Below are 18795 nucleotides of genomic sequence, written 5' to 3'. Positions count from 1 at the left end.
TATGTTAATTCAATAAATTATATTTGTACCAAGTATATCTATTTTATGATTGCTACATGTGCCTGAAAAGTCCACCACTAAGGGACCCCCTTTGCTGTTATGTATAAATAATTTTGGATGTGGCACAAATTCACAGTCAGATGCTGATCTACAATATACATTATAGATTATTTGGTAGAAAATACCCCCCCCCCCCCGTCTTTGATCAGCAGCTACCTATTTAGAATAAATACATATATATATATTTTATAATTAAAAATAGTTTTTAGAAGCGTAAATACAAAATATGGTTCACCTAAACTAAGTCTTTCTAACCTAAAGCAACATGACAAATTTCACGGGTGACAATTGGGAAACCCTCATGGAGGGATATCTAAAAGACTTTGGAGAAAAGGAATCTATAGATTCAGAAATCTCTTCAGTCTTCTCCAGACTTTCTAAAACTCTGGAGAAAAAATCTTTGTTATATTGGCATGTCAGATCCTTTCAAGACTACATCAAAGAAGACATCAATCCCATGGGATTGCGAGTCCAGATGTTCCCTACCCTTGAAGGTCTGGACTCGGAATTCAAAGACAAATGGGAAAAGGCATTGCGTAAATGCTCACAGAGCCTAATGGAAATTTTAATAGATGAATATAGAAAAAGATCCAACTGCCTGGATGCAGATATAGTAAACGTATGTAACAAACTTCAACAACTTAAAAGCCAGAGACCGATTACAAACAAGGAAGACAGATTGAAAACACATCTAGAAGCAATTAATAAAGACATACTCATGAAGAAAGGGCACCTATGAACATCAACTTTTGAGCCACCTTCAGGTATGAACTTAATTTTGCAAACCAACTTCTTTACTATAATAAAATAGGACCTCCTACTATATATTTATGTTATCACATTTCTTGCAGGATTTGCCTCTCGGCCTCAGTGCAGCCTCAAGCATTTAGTTTATGCCCATATTTCTTGGGCTTTTCTTCAATTTTTGAAGAGAACAACACATATATACTCTTGGTGGAGTAAAAAACCTACTTCTACCTGTTTACATCATCTCCAACACAGATGTTTGTTCATATCGGAATCAAGAGCATACTGGGCAGACAGACTTTGTCACTGTCGCTGCTTTTAATTGCAAATTTTATGGAATGTCAAATCAGCCAATACAGTGTTTAAAGTAAGTGTATCAGATATGAAAATTACATTATGAAATGCTTTATTGATGGATACTCAGATATTAATTAGTATCTTTTCAATATATCTTCGTTAACACAGAACCATTTAAAGCATACAGTACCCCTGAGGAAGGAGTTTAATTGACTCGGAAATGCGTCGGGTGAAAAAGTACTGCTTCAAAACTCTGTATATACACGATTGTAATACTGATGGATTTACATTCCTAACAATAGATGTTACAGTTGTTGTCATATTTTATTATGTTAATTCAATAAATTATATTTGTACCAAGTATATCTCTTTTATGATTGCTACATATGCCTGAAAAGTTATGTTATGTATATTATTATTACAAAAACAATTAAATAAAAGTGAAAAACTTTACAAAGTAATACTCCTTCTGAGGATGATTTTTGTTCATATATCTATTTTGTTTTTGGAGAAAGGTTACAGCTGTTATGTTTAAATTCTTTTGTTGGTTTTTCTGATTATATTGCCAAATGTCCCACCTGTTTGTTCCCTTTTATGCATTATCTATGTTTATCTTGCTGTGATGCTAAAAACAGAAGGTAGACAATGCAAATGATGCAGTCATGTTTAGTTTTAGTACTACAATTACCATGTAGGGGTGGCTCCCCTTATATTAACCTTAGACAGCTGCAAACATTTTGTACACAGAGTGATGAATAGTTTGAATCAAACACAATGTTGATGTCAACATGCAAGTATTTCATATACAGCTGCAGATATAGACCACATATAGTTACAGCTGCAAATTAAAAAAAAAGGCATATTTTGTTTTTTAAAATAATACAAATATAAGCATAATCAATACAAAATCTAAAAAAAATCTTTAAAAGCATGATAGCTAATTTAATATAAAGTACATTTTAGCCAATAGCTATGCCAAAAGAGTTTTAAAACTGTTATGAGGTAATAGCTGTATGGTTATATTTAGAATATTATTTGTAACTCATTTTATGTTTACATTTTTCTTTTCCCTACTAAGTTTATTTCCATAGTATCATAGTAAGTAAGGTCAAATAAAGACAATAGTCCACCAGTTCAACCTGTGTAGGTGTCAGTGTCTTTAATTATTCCCCATATGCCTGTATGTCGTGTTCCTTAAGATGCACATCTAAGAGTCTCTTAAAACTATCAATACTCCCTGCAGTCACCACCAATTGTGGAAGAGAGTTCCACATCTTAATTGCCCTGACAGTGAAAACCCCCCTGCACAGTTTAAGATTAAACCGCTTCTCCCCCAATCTCATTGTGTGGCCCTGCATCCTCTTACACTCCTTGAGACTGAATAATTTTTTCCTATGCTGGGATCGCCATTAAGGTGTTTGTAAATTACTATCATATCTCCTCTCAAGCGTCTTTTCTCCAGCGTGAATAAATTTAGTATTTGCAGTCTTTACTCATAATTTAGTTAGTCCCCTTATGTGTTTTGTTGCCCTTGTTTGGACTCTCTCCAGTTCCAACACATCCCTTCTCAGGACTGGTGACCAGAACTGGACAGAATACTCCAGATGTGGTCTAACCAATGTTTTATAAAGTGGTAGGATTATTGATCTGTCTCTGGAGTATATCCCTTTTTAATGCGTGCTAATATTTTGCCGCCTTTGGTAGCTGCAGCTTGATATTGGAATGACATTTGTCATCTACTAGGACCCCCAGATCTTTCTCCATCCTTGATTCCCCCAGAGGTTCTCCCCCTAGTGAGTAGTTTTTATTTATAATTTTAGCCCCAAGTGCATTACTTTGCATTTCTCCACATTAAACCTCATTTGCCATGTAGTTGCCCACTCCATTAATTTGTTCAGGTCTTGCTGTAACATTTCCATATCTTGATGTGAAGTTATTGCCCTGCTTAATTTTGTATCGTCCACAAAAACTGAGAATGAGCTATTTATCCCATCCTCTATATCATTTATGAATACATTGAATAAAATTGGTGCCAAGACAGAACCCTGGGGCACCTCACTTACCAATCCAGACCAGTCTGGCTACACATTACTTATCACCCCCTTTGGACATAACAAATCTTATGATCTGTCTTATGGTGCATACCTCAGCTTGTAGATTAAGCACTTGTGGTGGACTGTATCGAATGCCTTTGCAAAATCCAGGTAGACTAAATCCATGGGCCTTCCCCTGTCTAGATGGCAGCTCACTTCCTCGTATAATGTTAACAGATCAGTCTGGCAAGACCAGCCTTTCGTAAACCTATGCTGATGACTACTTAAGATATCTTCAAGGTAAGTTATGTCAAATTTTTTAACCCTTTTGCTGCCAGGCCCTGTGCTCTATTTTGTAAACTCAGGTGGTCAGACCATTTTTGCAAATTTTCCTTTGCTTTTTTATTTTTCATTTATAGCTTTCAGAATTTGTGAAAGACTCCCCCCCCACTATATATTTTCTGAAAAAAACATGATAAGTAGAATAAAAAGAAGGTGCTACTGATTTTTTAAATCCCGCGATATTTGCGCAAATGTTTTTTCAAACCAATATATTTGCAAAAAATACACTAAAACCATTATTAGCAGATAAAAACACATTATATTTTACAAAATTCCTACTAAATATAAAAGCTTAACCTGTTTTGAGTTAATAAATAACAAATATTTGTAACCTTTAAATTGCGCCGTAAAAGTGTAAATATCCAAATTTCTGTAAAAATCTGAAGGTTTTCATTTTTCCCTTACAGCTTCTTAGAATTTGTGAAAGACCCCAAAACCATATATTTTCTGAAAGCATATGACCTTTAGAATAAAAAGAAGGCGCTACTGATTTTTTAGACCCCGCGGTATTTGCACAAATGTTTCTCAAATCATTATATTGGCAAAAAATACAATAAAATCATTATTATCAGATAAAAGCACAGCTAATTTTACAAAATTCCTGCTAAATCACTATGAAATATAAAAGTTCAACCTGTTATGGAGTTAATAAATAACAAATATTTGTAAATTTTAAATTGTGCCTTTTTGCAAAATGGTGAAAATCAAACATACCCAAAAATTTCTCTAAAAATCTGGAGGTTTTTTACTTACAGCTTTCAGAGTTTGTAAAAGACCCCCCAAACCATATATGTTCTGAAAGCATATGACCTCTGGAATAAAAAGTGCTACTGATGCTACATCCCAAATGACATCAATGGGACTGCCTGCACAGAGAGGCATGGAACACCTGTGCGTCCCCATAAAGGTATGCTGTGTATGCCCTGTGTGAACAAGGCCTTAGGCCCATTTCACACAAGCACACTGACCGGGTTTACCTGTCCATTTTTCAGGCATGCCCAATAGGAACACCCATTGTTCTCTATGGAGAGACTGATGTAAATAGGCATGTGTCCGTTTACACCCGCCTGCATCCAATCCAGTCCACTAAAAACAGATGGATGGGGATTCCATTCCCCATTCATCTATCAGATTGGATCGGATGGCATCCGATAGAAATGGACAGGTGGTCAATTTCCATATAACCTCCCCATAGAGATCAGCGGGCTGTGTCCACTCTGCATCAGACAGATCCCCCACTGAGCAGGTGGATCTGCTTGACAGAGTCTGCTCCATGTGAAAGGGGTCTTACCAGGAGCGGCCAGTCCATTAGGGGTTCTGGGGTGCCACCCCCTGCAGGGTGCCGGACTTATACGCTTGTATGAGTTTTTTTTCAAGCTACATGATTAGAGCCTGAGGCTCTAATTGGCTTGAAAAAGGTTGGGCTCAGGGCACAAAGCATTGCCCCCTGAACCCACCTACATGTGACAATAGCAAATTAATATTTGCTATCGTCTTCTGGCTTCTCCTCCTGGCCAATCAGGGCAAATCGGGTTGGCCAGGAGGAGAACTTGAGGAAGCCGTGGAGTGGTGAGTGCGGGGGGGGGGCGTCACCATGAAGTGGTGAGTGTGGGTGGACCTGGGGGGCCTTACTATGCTTGTGTTTTTTTTTACTTTTTATATTTTTTTTACAGTATTTTTTTGGGGGGTCTTTGGTGAGATATCAGAGGTCTAAACAGACCCCCATATCTCTTTTTTGAGACAGAGAAAAGGACTGAAGATACTCCCTTTTCTCTGCAGAGGAATCTGTATAGAGATTTCTCATTCATTCAGAAAATGACAGTCTGATACATTGTAACACTCGCGGTTACTATGTATCAGCTGCTAGTGGATATAGGAGCGATCACTGCCTATATCCACTGTACTACAGGGGGGAGCTTAGTAAACACATGTTTACCCGCATCCAAAACTTACGGGGCATAAGAGTAATACCAGTTTGGGAGCAGCAGCCTTTTAGAGCCAGGGGCCCATATAGTCAGCAGAGTTATCATTTCATACAAATATCACAAATGAAAAAGTGAACCCTGCAGCAAATTTCTACAAATAAACTTGAATATCTCAGATGGAGATGGAGGGGGAACCCACATGACAGAATAAACCTTTAGGATTATTTTTCTTGTCTTTTGTGGGTATACACATGACTTTGTTGAAAAAGGAGAGAAAGCGGTGTATATACAATAAATAAAAGAAGAATACACAACAAAAACCCTGTCCCAGAGTTCAGAAGTATTCTGAGCTGATGGTGGCAATAATTTAATTAGCAGAGGTGTCTAAAATACTCAGGAGCTCCTTCATCCTTCCAACAGGGATACAAAGGTATTAGTGACAAAGATATCCATAGTATAAGTACTTAGAGCAACTGAATTTTAACAAGCCTTTAAACAGTTTGTGATTGCTAACTGGTGCAGTGATGGGAGTTACCGCTATGATAGCCATGATGAACATTACCCATGGCAGATAGTATAAGTCTTTATAATGATAAATTAGAAAATCTGGAGCAGATTTGAGTGGAAAACCCATTTGTTTTTGAGTGTCCATACATTTTATAGTTATATAGCTAAGATGTAGAGTTATGTAGATAAGGATGTACTGTTGTACTATTCTAATTGCAGGAGCCCTTGAGCACCATAAGTAAGCATAGTAAACATAATTTTTCCTACTGTACAGTTAAGTCACTCAAAACCTGTGGCAAAGGCTAATCATTGAATTAAACATTGAATTAATGTATATGTGAACCCTCACCTTGTAAAACAGCCCATTCAGTTTAAAATAGAAACGAAAGTCAAAACATGTGTGTGTATATACAATGTATATAAAAAAATAAAACATTATAAATAACTCTTTTCTTTTTTATATGTGATCACATAACCACTGTTCTCAGTTGCATAAGGAATCTAGAGAGGTGGGGGTGGAAAAACAGCAGTGCACTGATCCTCCCAGTAAATAGCTATGCAGGGAGGGTGTTTCAGCACAAGTCTGACCATTGGAGGACAGGCAAGCTGTTCTTCCAGCTACAAGGAGGAGAGGAGACACGCTGCGAGGAGGAGCAGAAGTGGAGATGGAGACACGCTGCACGCAGTGTTAATTTTGTCAATGAAAACGTTTTCATCATAATTTTCATCAGTGGCATTTTTACAGTGACGAAAACTAAACAAAAAGTACAGTACATTTTCGTCCTCTGATGAAAACTATGATGAAAATCCATTTGGTTTTTGTTGAGAAACGAAAACGAAACTAAAATGTGAAGGAAGGAACGTTTACTCTGAGAACTTTCGGTTTCCATGAAGCTCTGCCTGTTTCCTCTAGACAAAGCTGGTGTTTGGAGATGGGAGGCTGTCTGCAGACTCCTCATTCTGCAGAAAGGTTAGACTAAAAAGGTCTGTTATCTTCAGCATGAAGGGGGATGGTGGGAGATGGTCTGTGTGTAGATAACCCTCACACACACTGCCACACACTCACACGTGTATATATAAAGACCCCCTGAAGGAGACCTGATCCTTGTCTATAGGCTTCACAGCTTGTTCACTATGTGAACACTGTGTGATCTGTGCAGGATTAACTTTTTTGCTGCCAGAGCTGTTTTTGCACACTTGCTTAAAAAAATCTATTTAGACCTGAAGATTACATAAACACCTCCCATTCATTATATATTAAAGCAGACAAGTTCATGTAAATGTGCACTGCATGGTGGCATCATCACGCAAAGAGTTTTTATTTTTATTTTAACGGTACACTTCTGTCAAAAAAGCAATATTCTTGTAACGAAACTTGGTTTACCTTAAAGACCTTATATAACGACTAAATCTGTGTCACACTCAAACCTTAATACCATAAATAATAACCTATTCGATTTTTCATTCCAGGAATATATAATGAGTTTGGAAATTGTAGAAAAATGCTTAAATAATACATTACAATGTAACTAAACCCATTCGATTTTAGTCGACTAAAATGTACTGGCGATTTAGTCGACTAAATGCGACGAGAACTAAAACACTTGCAGAAGACTAAAATTGGACTAAAACTAAAATGTCATTTTAGTCCTAAGGCTAAAACTAAATCAAAACTCGCTGCCAAAATTAACACTGGCTGCATGTGAACATGGAGGAGCTGCACACAGCAATGAAAATAAGCTGAAGTCACTGGGGTCCAGGAGCCTGGGCACAGGGGAGTGAGGGAACCACGGCTTGGCTACCTAAAATCTGCTACAGCATGGGTGCAGAGGAGGAAGAGGACAGAGAGGCAGAGTGACCATGTCAGGAGGAGCTGCACGCCACAGGAGCAGTGTGTAGAGGGAGCAGGGGCATACTGACAGGTAAATGTGGGGATCGGGACTGAGAAGCAGCCATCAGGAGTGGGTAAAACAAAAGAGAAAAGCACCTCTGAGTGCAAGTATTTATTGGGAGCACATAACAAGTAAGCCACATTTACATCGAAGTAACGGATGACAAGCCTCTGGGAGGGGAAGCTCCTGGGTCAGTACATGACAGCCATAGTGTGGGTGGGCAATCCACAAGTCAGATCGAGGCAGCCGCAGTCGCTCGAGTGGGAACCAGCCAGCTGAACTCGACCAAGGATAAACAGCTGAGAACCCACTCGCTGGCCTGTGACGTCACCAGAGTGTAGGAGATCCACAACGCGTTTTAGAGCATGCGCGAGGCTCACACTGAGCATGCACGCTCCTTTGTCAAGTGTGAGGAGGACTGGAGAACAGGGAGAATAAAAAGCTCTGCAATCAGGGGGAGAAACCACAGCGGCTGGGGAATTAACCATTTAGACATGACCAGCGAACTGGCCTAATGAAAGGAACATGGTTTTAGACTATTATAGCAATAACAAGCTGCTGAAAACAATAAACATAGGCTATACTATAAATCTTATAAAGAGTGATCAAGTATTGCGCAAAAAAACTTGGTGACCCTCCACTGCGCTCTGGTATAAAATAAACATTGACCGCAGCTGCCAACGTAAAAAAAAAAAACAATAACAAAGTATTCCAAAGAAAATCAGTGAAATAGTGGTGCTGTAAAGAAAATATATACTATACGTGAATTGTGAAAATAAGTGTTACTAACCATTATTGTAAACACATGACCTAAAGTGCAAGTAATGGACCCAAAACAATTTTCATAAAAATATATAATGATGACTGAGTGAATAAATAATCTGATGACAAACAAAGTGATTATGAATATCACAATGAATAGTTCATGCAATATTGATTCAACTAAAAAAAGTCCAGACCAGAAAAAATATACATATATTAAAAGTCCAGACCAGAAAAAATATACATATATTAAAAATCCAAACCAATAAAAATGAAGGTGCCAAAAAGGGGTGCAACCTTTGATCTTCCTTTGATGTAAACACTCTCCTCCACCACACCGATTGTGATTGTGAATCACTCTAATGGAGCCGCACTCACCAGATATGCATGCCTTGCATTCTCATGCATGGAATGTAAGCTTTATAATGATCCCCCAAGGGATTACACGAGCTGGATAAAAGTGGGCCCACACAGATGGAACTCCTTAATAGGCAACGCTTCTCATCAGGCAGAGGTATATCACCATGCAAAAGAAATATTGCCTCCAATAGTGTAAAAAAGTTTTAAAACATTTATTGGATAAAATCAAAAACGTCTTCTAACATTGTATTCACATTCTTAACTAACAAAAAGGCATGAGCAAGACATTCCTTGTAATAAGTGATGACAGTGTGCTAATGGTCACGGCGAACCGGGGATGCAGCTTAGAACTCTCTCCCCTCCCCTCGTTGGATCCACAGCGCTACGAGGTAATATCAGCCAGCCAAAGTCCCATCATAATACGTCAATCGTCATGCGTGGATGCTGGGTTGCCGTACAGCCACGCCTCTGACATGTTTCGTCATATCAACTTCTTCATAGGATTGGCTGTACAGCACGGCAACCCTTCCCTTTCAATCCCCGCACAGATTACTGGCAGAAGCCGTCATCTCCACACAGAGTACTGGCGGAAATGATGCAAGAGCGTCAGCACACACCTCATATAGAGGATGGGCTAACGTAATCTTCACTGCATTAAATACTAAGTAGAATGACACAAGAGCGCGCATCCCGTGTCCCCACAACCACAATACACTGATCTGACAGCACAACCAGCACAGGTAGCAGTGAAAACTGGTAAAAAACATCACAGATAATAGTTATTACTATTACAACACATATCGTATGGTGGTGTACAATTGAAAACAATGGTCACTATGTTAAATAATAAAAACATCATGGATAATATTAATTAATATTATAACATTTGCAAACTAGTGATATACAGCAAAAAATATATATATTGACACCCTGTAATTTCATAATAACCACACCATCCCGCATAACACATGTGTGGATCTTAAAAAAGATAATCAACGCAGGCAAAACCTTCTATGAGCAATGAGGTATATATAATGTGTATGGGCATACACTTAAGAGTGCCCTTACATAGCACCAATCTTAGTCCCCCTACCCTTCCTAAATTCTCTTGATTCTGCATGACCCTAACCAGTCTACTGTAATTTCAGTCATACCACCCTCTACCTGAAACAGACCGCATACCTACTGTATAATTACTTAGGGTGTGCACGCACAGGTAAGTCCATGACAGTTATGTCACAAAGTGTTCAATGGATAAAAAATAAAATTAAAAATAAAAAAAAAAAATAAAACTACTAAAAATAAAAATAAAAACAGAAAAAAAGACAAGTTTTTTTGCGCAATGCTTGATCACTCTTTATAAGATTTATAGTTTTTTCAACCACTTGCAGCTATGGAAGCATTTAACTTTCTGTCTAATAGACAGATGGACCCGGATAATGTGTTCTCCTCTAATCAGGAGATGTCGGACCCTGATGAGGACTATACGGGCATGCTGAAATCCTTAGAAGGCCTTTTAGAAAAACAATTAAAGACCTGGTGGGACATATTCACATTTGAGCATTATGAGAAGGAACATTTGATCTTTAGAAGCCTGGAGTGGGAGTTGTCCCCCCCCAGGATGGTCTCACTGAACAAATACATATGGATGAATGGTTGGAATTATTTAATAAGGCTGGTAGAGAACTTCAATCTCTGGTTCTAAAAAGGAAGAGGTTGAAATGCACAAACTGAATGAAAACATCAGTGCATTACAGATTAAACTTGAGCCCATTAAAGAATCCAATCAATTCAAAGAATTTAACACCCACATAAAGAAAAAACTGGAAAAGGTCAATAGGGATACACAAAGAAAAAAAGTTAAAAAATATAATAGGGACTCTAATGATTTTAAGATCAATTATATCTATCTCTGGCAGAACAATAATCCTGTTATTCAGGATAACACTGGAAGTGCACCGGAAAGCCATCCCGGTGGAGAGAACACTCCCCAGAGGAGGAACCTCAGTAATAATAACAATGTACAAAAACTACCTGTGAGAGGAAGGGATAATTCCCCCGACCAGTCACCGCAGTAATACAAATATGAATCACAGACAACATCGAAATCCAAATCAATATAGGGGCAACCCGGTGACCCCTAGAGGATATCATGTCACCAATCAGTATGAAGGGGGGTACACAACCCCTAGACAACAACAACCAAATAGGGACAGGCTCCCATATGACACTCAATCTTCTTACCAACAAGAGAATTTTTACCCCCCAAATCATTACCCTGACCCCAGATACTCCATCCCTACGCAAAATAGGTACGAATCTCTGGCCTATGAGGATTATAATGAGACTTACCAACAAAGGGAGCCTTTTTTTGGGACAGAGAGGGAACAGAGGAAGAGGAGGAGGGGCAACATGAGGGAACACCCTCCCCATGAACAAACGGGGAGGGGGGAGGAATCCCATACCCTATCACATGAACAGGGACATAGGACCCGCCCAAAGAGAAGGAGAGGGTGTAGGACAGGGAGACAAAAACAATCCCAGAAAAAGAATGAGAGCAGTGTAGGCACGGGTATTTATAATTTAAGTAAGGTAGTATTGAACACTAATGAAATGAATATCCTAAATTTGGGTCTCAAGTGTGCCCCGAGGAGTAGTATGAATAGGTTTGATGTGTATATAGATACACACAAATTTATTCGTTGAATATGAAAAAATATTTTCCGAGCCACCCCGCAGATATTTTCAATAGGACAATTACGTCCACAGGTAGGATAGATAGTGGTCTGAGGAAAAAATCCACTTTCAACCCTCAGATACCCAATAACTACTACATTGAGGTGTTTAAAGTTTAGTATTAAAGGACACTGAAGGCCTGCCCTTAAAAAACGGGTTAATCCTGACTACATAGGGGATGGGATCAAATCTTTGGAGGAAAGATACGACCTTATTATACGACCAGCGGACAAGGGGGAGGGATCGTGGTTATGGATAAATCTTTTTACCACAACCAATTATTCGAACTTTTGAGTGATCAGACTACATACAAGAAACTACGATCTGACCCCACTGATTCGTATAAAGAACAATTAAATCTTCTGGTTGAATGGGGCTTTAGACATAACGCCCTAAACCTGAAAGAAAGAAAATATTTAAACCCAAGCGTGTGTAGAATATCGGTAATCTACAAACTACCTAAGGTCCATAAAAGTATTAAAAATCCACCGACACGGCCAATCGTTAATGGCATCAGGTCAGTTATGGCCTGACTTGGTGAATATTTAGACAAATTTCTTCTGCCCAGTGTTGTTACAACTAAAGCTTTTCTTAAAGACACTACAGACGTCCTAAGGCTGTTGGATGGTGTTTCTATTAATCCATCAGCAGAGACCCACTTAGTCACTGCGGATGTCCGGTCATTATACACCGTTATACAGCACGATGATGCCCTTTTGTCCTTAAAATGGGCCTTGAGTAAATGGGATGATATCCCACACATGCAAAAGTGCTTCTTGGGCAGGGCCCTAGATTTCTGTATGGCCCACAACTATTTTTGGTACCAAGACTGCTTTTATTCCCATCAGGTTGGCGTGGCTATGGGAGCAAAATATGCCCCTAGCCTAGTCAACCTGTTCATGGCAGAATGGGAAGACCGAATGATCTTTAATCACAGCAGGCCACAATTGAAACTTTATCGAAGATTCATAGATGATCTTTTGATCATTTGGGAGGGACCTGTGGAATCAATCATTCAATTTTTACAATATCTCAATAACAATACGAACAATATAGTGTTAGATTATGTGATTAGTGATAAGCAGGTGAATTTTTTGGATTTAACCATCACCAAGCTGGGTACTAAACTTAACACCAAAGTATACCTGAAACCTACTGACAGAAACAGTTACCTATCTATCAAGAGTGGCCATCACCCAGCCTGGATTAGGAATATACCTAAGGGCCAGTTCTTAAGGGTAAGGCGTCATTGCACGGGCCTCATTGACTACCTAGAACAGGCGGACACGCTTAAAGAAAAATTTGTTCAAAAGGGTTACAATGAGACAGCATTGGAGGAAACAATATCTGAAATGGCTAATACATCCAGAGAATTATACCTAACCAAGAGGGAAAATGAACCCGTTGTTGATTCACACCAATAGGGATTCATCTCTAACTTTCATTATCAATACAGAGAGATTGAGGATATCTTTAGGAAGCACTGGCACATCCTCTGTAGAGATAGGCACTTGGGTGAACTTTTACCCAATAAACCAAGATTTATTTACAGACGTGCACCAAATTTTGGTGATCAAATTGTGAAGAAGATCTTGGACCCACCAAATAGCTCACGCCCATTATTGAGATACAATGTTTTTTTCTCCTGCAGAAAATGCGTTTGCTGCAGGACTGTAAGGGTATTAAACAGAGGGGTGACCAGCGACAAATGTAGATCAAGAAACATTTCAAATTGATAAGTTCATCACCTGCAATTCGTCGTTTGTGGTGTATCTGCTCTGGTGCCCATGTGGCCTTTATTATGTTGGCAGAACAAAACGACAATTAAAAGTTTGCATAGCTGAACATATAGCCAACATAAAAAATGGCTTTAAATTTCATAGTGTATCATTACATTTTAGAGAGAAACATGGTCAGGACCCAGCTGGGTTGCAGTTTTTGGGATTGATCAGGTCTTTTCATCATGGAGAGGATCCAACCGGGTCAGGGATCTGTCGCAGAGAGAGAGACTAAGTGGATCTTTCTTTTAAAAAGTCTTCACCCGAGAGGGTTAAATATCGAACTGGATCTGAACTGCTTTATCAGCAACTTCTAGAATTTTATTTATAAGGCCAGTTGGGGCAATATATCCCAGTCTAGTTAGGAGCCCATCATTGTCTTTTTTTTCCTGTTTTTATTTTTATTTTTAGTAGGCCAGAGATTGGTACCTATTTTGGTACCGATTGGTACCTATTTTGCGTAGGGATGGAGTATCTGGGATCAGGGTAATGATTTGGGGGGTAAAAATTCTCTTGTCGGTAAGAAGATTGAGTGTCATATGAGAGCCTGTCCCTACTCGGTTGTTGTTGTCTAGGGGTTGTGTACGCCCCCTCATACTGATTGGTGACATGATATCCTCTAGGGGTCACCGGGTTGCCCCTATATTGATTGGGATTTCGATGTTGTCTGTGATTCATATTTGTATTACTGCGGTGAGTGGTCGGGGTATTATCCCTTCCTCTCACAGGCAGTTTTTGTACATTGTTATTATTACTGAGGTTCCTCCTCTGGGGAGTGTTCTCTCCACTGGGATGGCTTTCCGGTGCACTTCCAGTGTTATCCTGAATAACAGGATTATTGTTCTGCCAGAGATAGATATGATTGATCTTAAAATCATTAGAGTCCCTATTATAATTTTTAACTTTTTTTCTTTGTGTATCCCTATCGATCTTTTCCAGTTTTTTCTTTATGTGGGTGTTGAATTCTTTGAATTGATTGGATTCTTTAATGGGCTCAAGTTTAATCTGTAATGCACTGATGTTTTCGTTCAGTTTGTGCATTTTCAACCTCTTCCTTTTTAGAACCAGAGATTGAAGTTCTCTACCAGCCTTATTAAAGAATTCCAACCATTCATCCATATGTATTTGTTCAGTGAGACCATCCTGGGGGGATACCTCCCACCTCAGGCTTCTAAAGATCAAACATTCCTTCTCATAATGCTCAAATGTGACTATGTCCCACCAGGTCTTTAATTGTTTTTCTAAAAGGCCTTCTAAGGATTTCAGCATGCCCGTATAGTCCTCATCAGGGTCCGACATCTCCTGATTAGAGGAGAACACATTATCCGGGTCCATCTGTCTATTAGACAGAAAGTTAAATGCTTCCATAGCTGCAAGTGGTTGAAAAAACTATAAATCTTATAAAGAGTGATAAAGTATTGCGCAAAAAAACTTGTCTTTTTTTCTGTTTTTATTTTTATTTTTAGTAGTTTTATTTTTATTTTTATTTTTAATTTTTATCCATTGAACACTTTGTGATGTAACTGTCATTGACTTACCTGTGCGTGCACACCCTAAGTAATTATAGGTACGCGGTCTGTTTCAGGTAGAGGGTGGTATGACTGAAATTACACTAGATTGGTTAGGGTCATACAGAATCAAGAGAATTTAGGAAGGGTAGGGGGACTAAGATTGGTGCTATGTAAGGGCACATTTAAGTGTATGCCCATACACATTATATATACCTCATTGCTCATAGAAGGTTTTGTCTGCGTTGATTATCTTTTTTAAGATCCACACATGTGTTATGCGGGATGGTGTGGTTATTATGAAATTACAGGGTGTCAATATATATATTTTTTACTGTATATCACTAGTTTGCAAATGTTATAATATCAATTAATATTATCCATGATGCTTTTATTATTTAACATAGTGACCATTATTTTCAATTATACATCACCATACGATATGTGTTGTAATAGTAATAACTATTATCTGTGATGTTTTTTACCAGTTTTCACTGCTACCTGTGCTGGTTGTGCTGTCAGATCAGTGTATTGTGGTTGCGGGGACACGGGATGCACGCAGGTGCTCTTGTGTCATTCTACTTAGTATTTAATGCAGTGAAGATTACGTTAGCCCATCCTCTATATGAGGTGTCATCTTGCGTCATTTCCGCCAGTACTCTGTGTGGAGATGACGGCTTCTGCCAGTAATCTGTGCGAGGATTGAAAGGGAAGGGTTGCCGTGCCGTACAGCCAATCCTATGAAGAAGCTGATATGATGAAACATGTCAGAGGCGTGGCTGTACGGCAACCCAGCATCCGCACATGACGCTTGACGTACTGTGATGTGACTTTGGCTGGCTGATATTACCTCGTAGCACTGTGGATCTGACGAGGGGAGGGGTGAGAGTTCTAAGCTGTATCCCAGGTCCGCCGTGACCATTAGCACACTCTCATCACTTATTACAAGGAATGTCTTGCTCCTGCCGTTTTTGTTAGTTAAGAATGTGAGTACAATGTTAGAAAACGTTTTTGATTTTATCCAATAAATGTTTTAAAACTTTATTACACTATTGGAGGCAATATTTTTTTTGCATGGTGATATACCTCTGCCTGATGGGAAGCGTTGCCTATTAAGGAGTTCCATCCGTGTGGGCCCACTTTTATCCAGCTCGTGTAATCCCTTGGGGGGATCTTTATAAAGCTTACACGCCGTGCATGAGAATGCAAGGCATGTATATCTGGTGAGTGCGGCTCCATTAGAGTGATTCACAATCACAATCGGTGTGGTGGAGGAGAGTGTTTACATCAAAGGAAGATCTTTACTGCATATTCACCTGTTGTGTTGCACCCCTTTTTGGCACCTTAATTTTTATTGGTTTGGACTTCATAATCATTTGTTTGTCATCATCAGATTATTTACTCACTCAGTCATCATTATATATTTTTATGATAATTGTTTTGGGTCCATTACTTGCACTTTAGGTCATGTGTTTACAATAATGGTTAGTAACACTTATTTTCACGAATCACGTATAGTATATATTTTCTTTTCAGCGCCACTATTTCACTGATTTTCTTTGGAATACTTTGTTATAGGCTATACTATATTAAAATATACTGCAATTGATAATATCATATTAAAATATATTGTAATTGATAATATCATGGGAAAGATCTAGGGTGAAAAATGAAAAAAATTAGGGAGATAAAAAATTGGAAAAATTGAAAAAAATAAATAAATAAAAATTATATTTTATATATATATATATATATATATATATATATATGATGTACACTAATATATGAGTAAGAATTGGTTATGATATATGAAGGATATATACATACAATATGTAAAATCAAGAGAAAGGAGATTATGTATATAACAGACCACTTATGTGCTGTGGTATACGTAGTGTGTATGTGTGCACAAGCACACACTCCCACGCACATAGATGCATGAACATGCGCCACACACAACAATAAATTAATAAATTGAATATATATATATATATATATATATATATATATATATATATATATATATATACATAATACATCAAATTCTATTTATAAATATGGACGCATACAGAAACTCACAAATTATGTACTGTATACCAAGAAAAGAAAAGCTAAAAACCATTGGAAATTGTAAAAAAGCAGGGGAAAGAGTATATAAAATGATCTAAAAGAACACTAACCATATGTTATAAAACAACCATTATAGTATAGTAATAACTTCCGATTCTTCATTCAACCCATTGGGCGAAAGAGTATCTAAAGTATAGATCCAAAAACTTTTGCGTTCACACAGTTTGGAAAAACGTTCAGCCTCTGACAGATGACGGGGTATGGATTCTATAACCCATACATATAAACTAACAGTGGATTGGTTGTGGCGTTCTAAAAAATGGTGGGGAACACTATGTTCGTCGCAACCTGCCTCCACAAAACGACAATGCTTACCAAAACGTTGTCGTAATGGGTGGATGGTGCGGCCAACATATAATAATTTGCAAGGGCACGTCAAACAATAAACGACATAATCAGTGGAGCAATTATAAATTTATCTAAATGATAAATCCTATCTTTGTGTTAAAAGCTCTGTTGTCCATGTCTGACAAAAGCACAGGTTTTGCACAGAGGTTTATTACGTCTGTACATTCCTGTGAGAGGAATTAAGCACAGTGGATCATCTGGTTTAATACTTTTGAGTTTACTCAGTGCGATCTTGTTTTTCAATGTGGGGGCCCTTCTATAGGTTACTAGGGGTTTTTCGCTAAGATTGGTGTTCAGGAGAGGGTCTTGTTTTAGGATGTTCCAATATTTATAGAGAATATGCTCCATTTTATTATATTTATCATGATATCTAGTGACAAACCGTACCGTCTCATTGTCAGATTGTTTTTTGGTCTTAGGTTTTTTTGCCAGGAAGATAAGTGGTATAAGCCTGATCCACCAATCCGTCAGGATATCCCTTTTCCAAAAATGTGTTCTTAAGATGTGAGCTTTGAGAGATGTAATCACAAACTCTAGTACAGTTTTGTCTTAGTCTACAAAACTGACCTTTGGGTATATTCTTGACCCCCTGCAGGTGGTGCCAACTGTCAAAATGTAAATATGAGTTACCCGCAGTGGGTTTAGTATAATTGTGGGTAAGGATATGGTTGTTTTCATGAAAAAGCTCCAGATCTAAAAATGATAAGTTTTCTCTACTGTGTACAGATGTAAAGGACAGGCCAAATTCATTGGTGTTGCAGTGAGAGACAAAATCGTCAATCAGGGGTAAGGGGCCATCCCAGATGACGATAATATCGTCTATATATCTGCCATAAAACACCAAATTTTTGGCGAAGGGATTGTTGTTCCATATGAACCAGTCTTCCCACAACCCCATGGTCAGATTTGCATAAGACGGTGCAAAATTAGTTCCCATGGCTGTACCATGGGTTTGTAAGTAGAAGCCATCCTTGAAGTGAAAATAATTGTGGGTTAAACAAAAAGATGTAGCATCCGTGATAAAAGCCACTTGTTTGGTATTGAGCATTGGATCAGATGACAAGAACCGTTGTATTGCCAGTAGGCCTATATGATGGGGAATAGATGTATACAAGGAATTGACGTCAAGAGACAGCCAGGAATAGCCATCTTGCCAAGTATAGGGGGTCAAAAGTTCCATAAGATGTATGGAATCCCGCACATAGGATTGGAGAAGCCACAATAAGTCTACCCGGAGGATGCTCTAAATTCTTGTGCACTTTAGGTAAATGGTAGAAAAAAGGTGCACTATAAAATTCCTTGCACAAAAAAGAGACTTCATTTTTGTTGATAACCTGGTCAAAGATACCTTTATGGATTAATGTCTCGGC

Source organism: Aquarana catesbeiana, linkage group LG05, assembly GCF_042186555.1.
Source record: "Aquarana catesbeiana isolate 2022-GZ linkage group LG05, ASM4218655v1, whole genome shotgun sequence".
NCBI classification, from domain to species: Eukaryota; Metazoa; Chordata; class Amphibia; order Anura; family Ranidae; genus Aquarana; species Aquarana catesbeiana.
The sequence above is the reverse complement of the archived record's forward strand: the minus strand, read 5'-3'. Positions refer to the sequence as shown.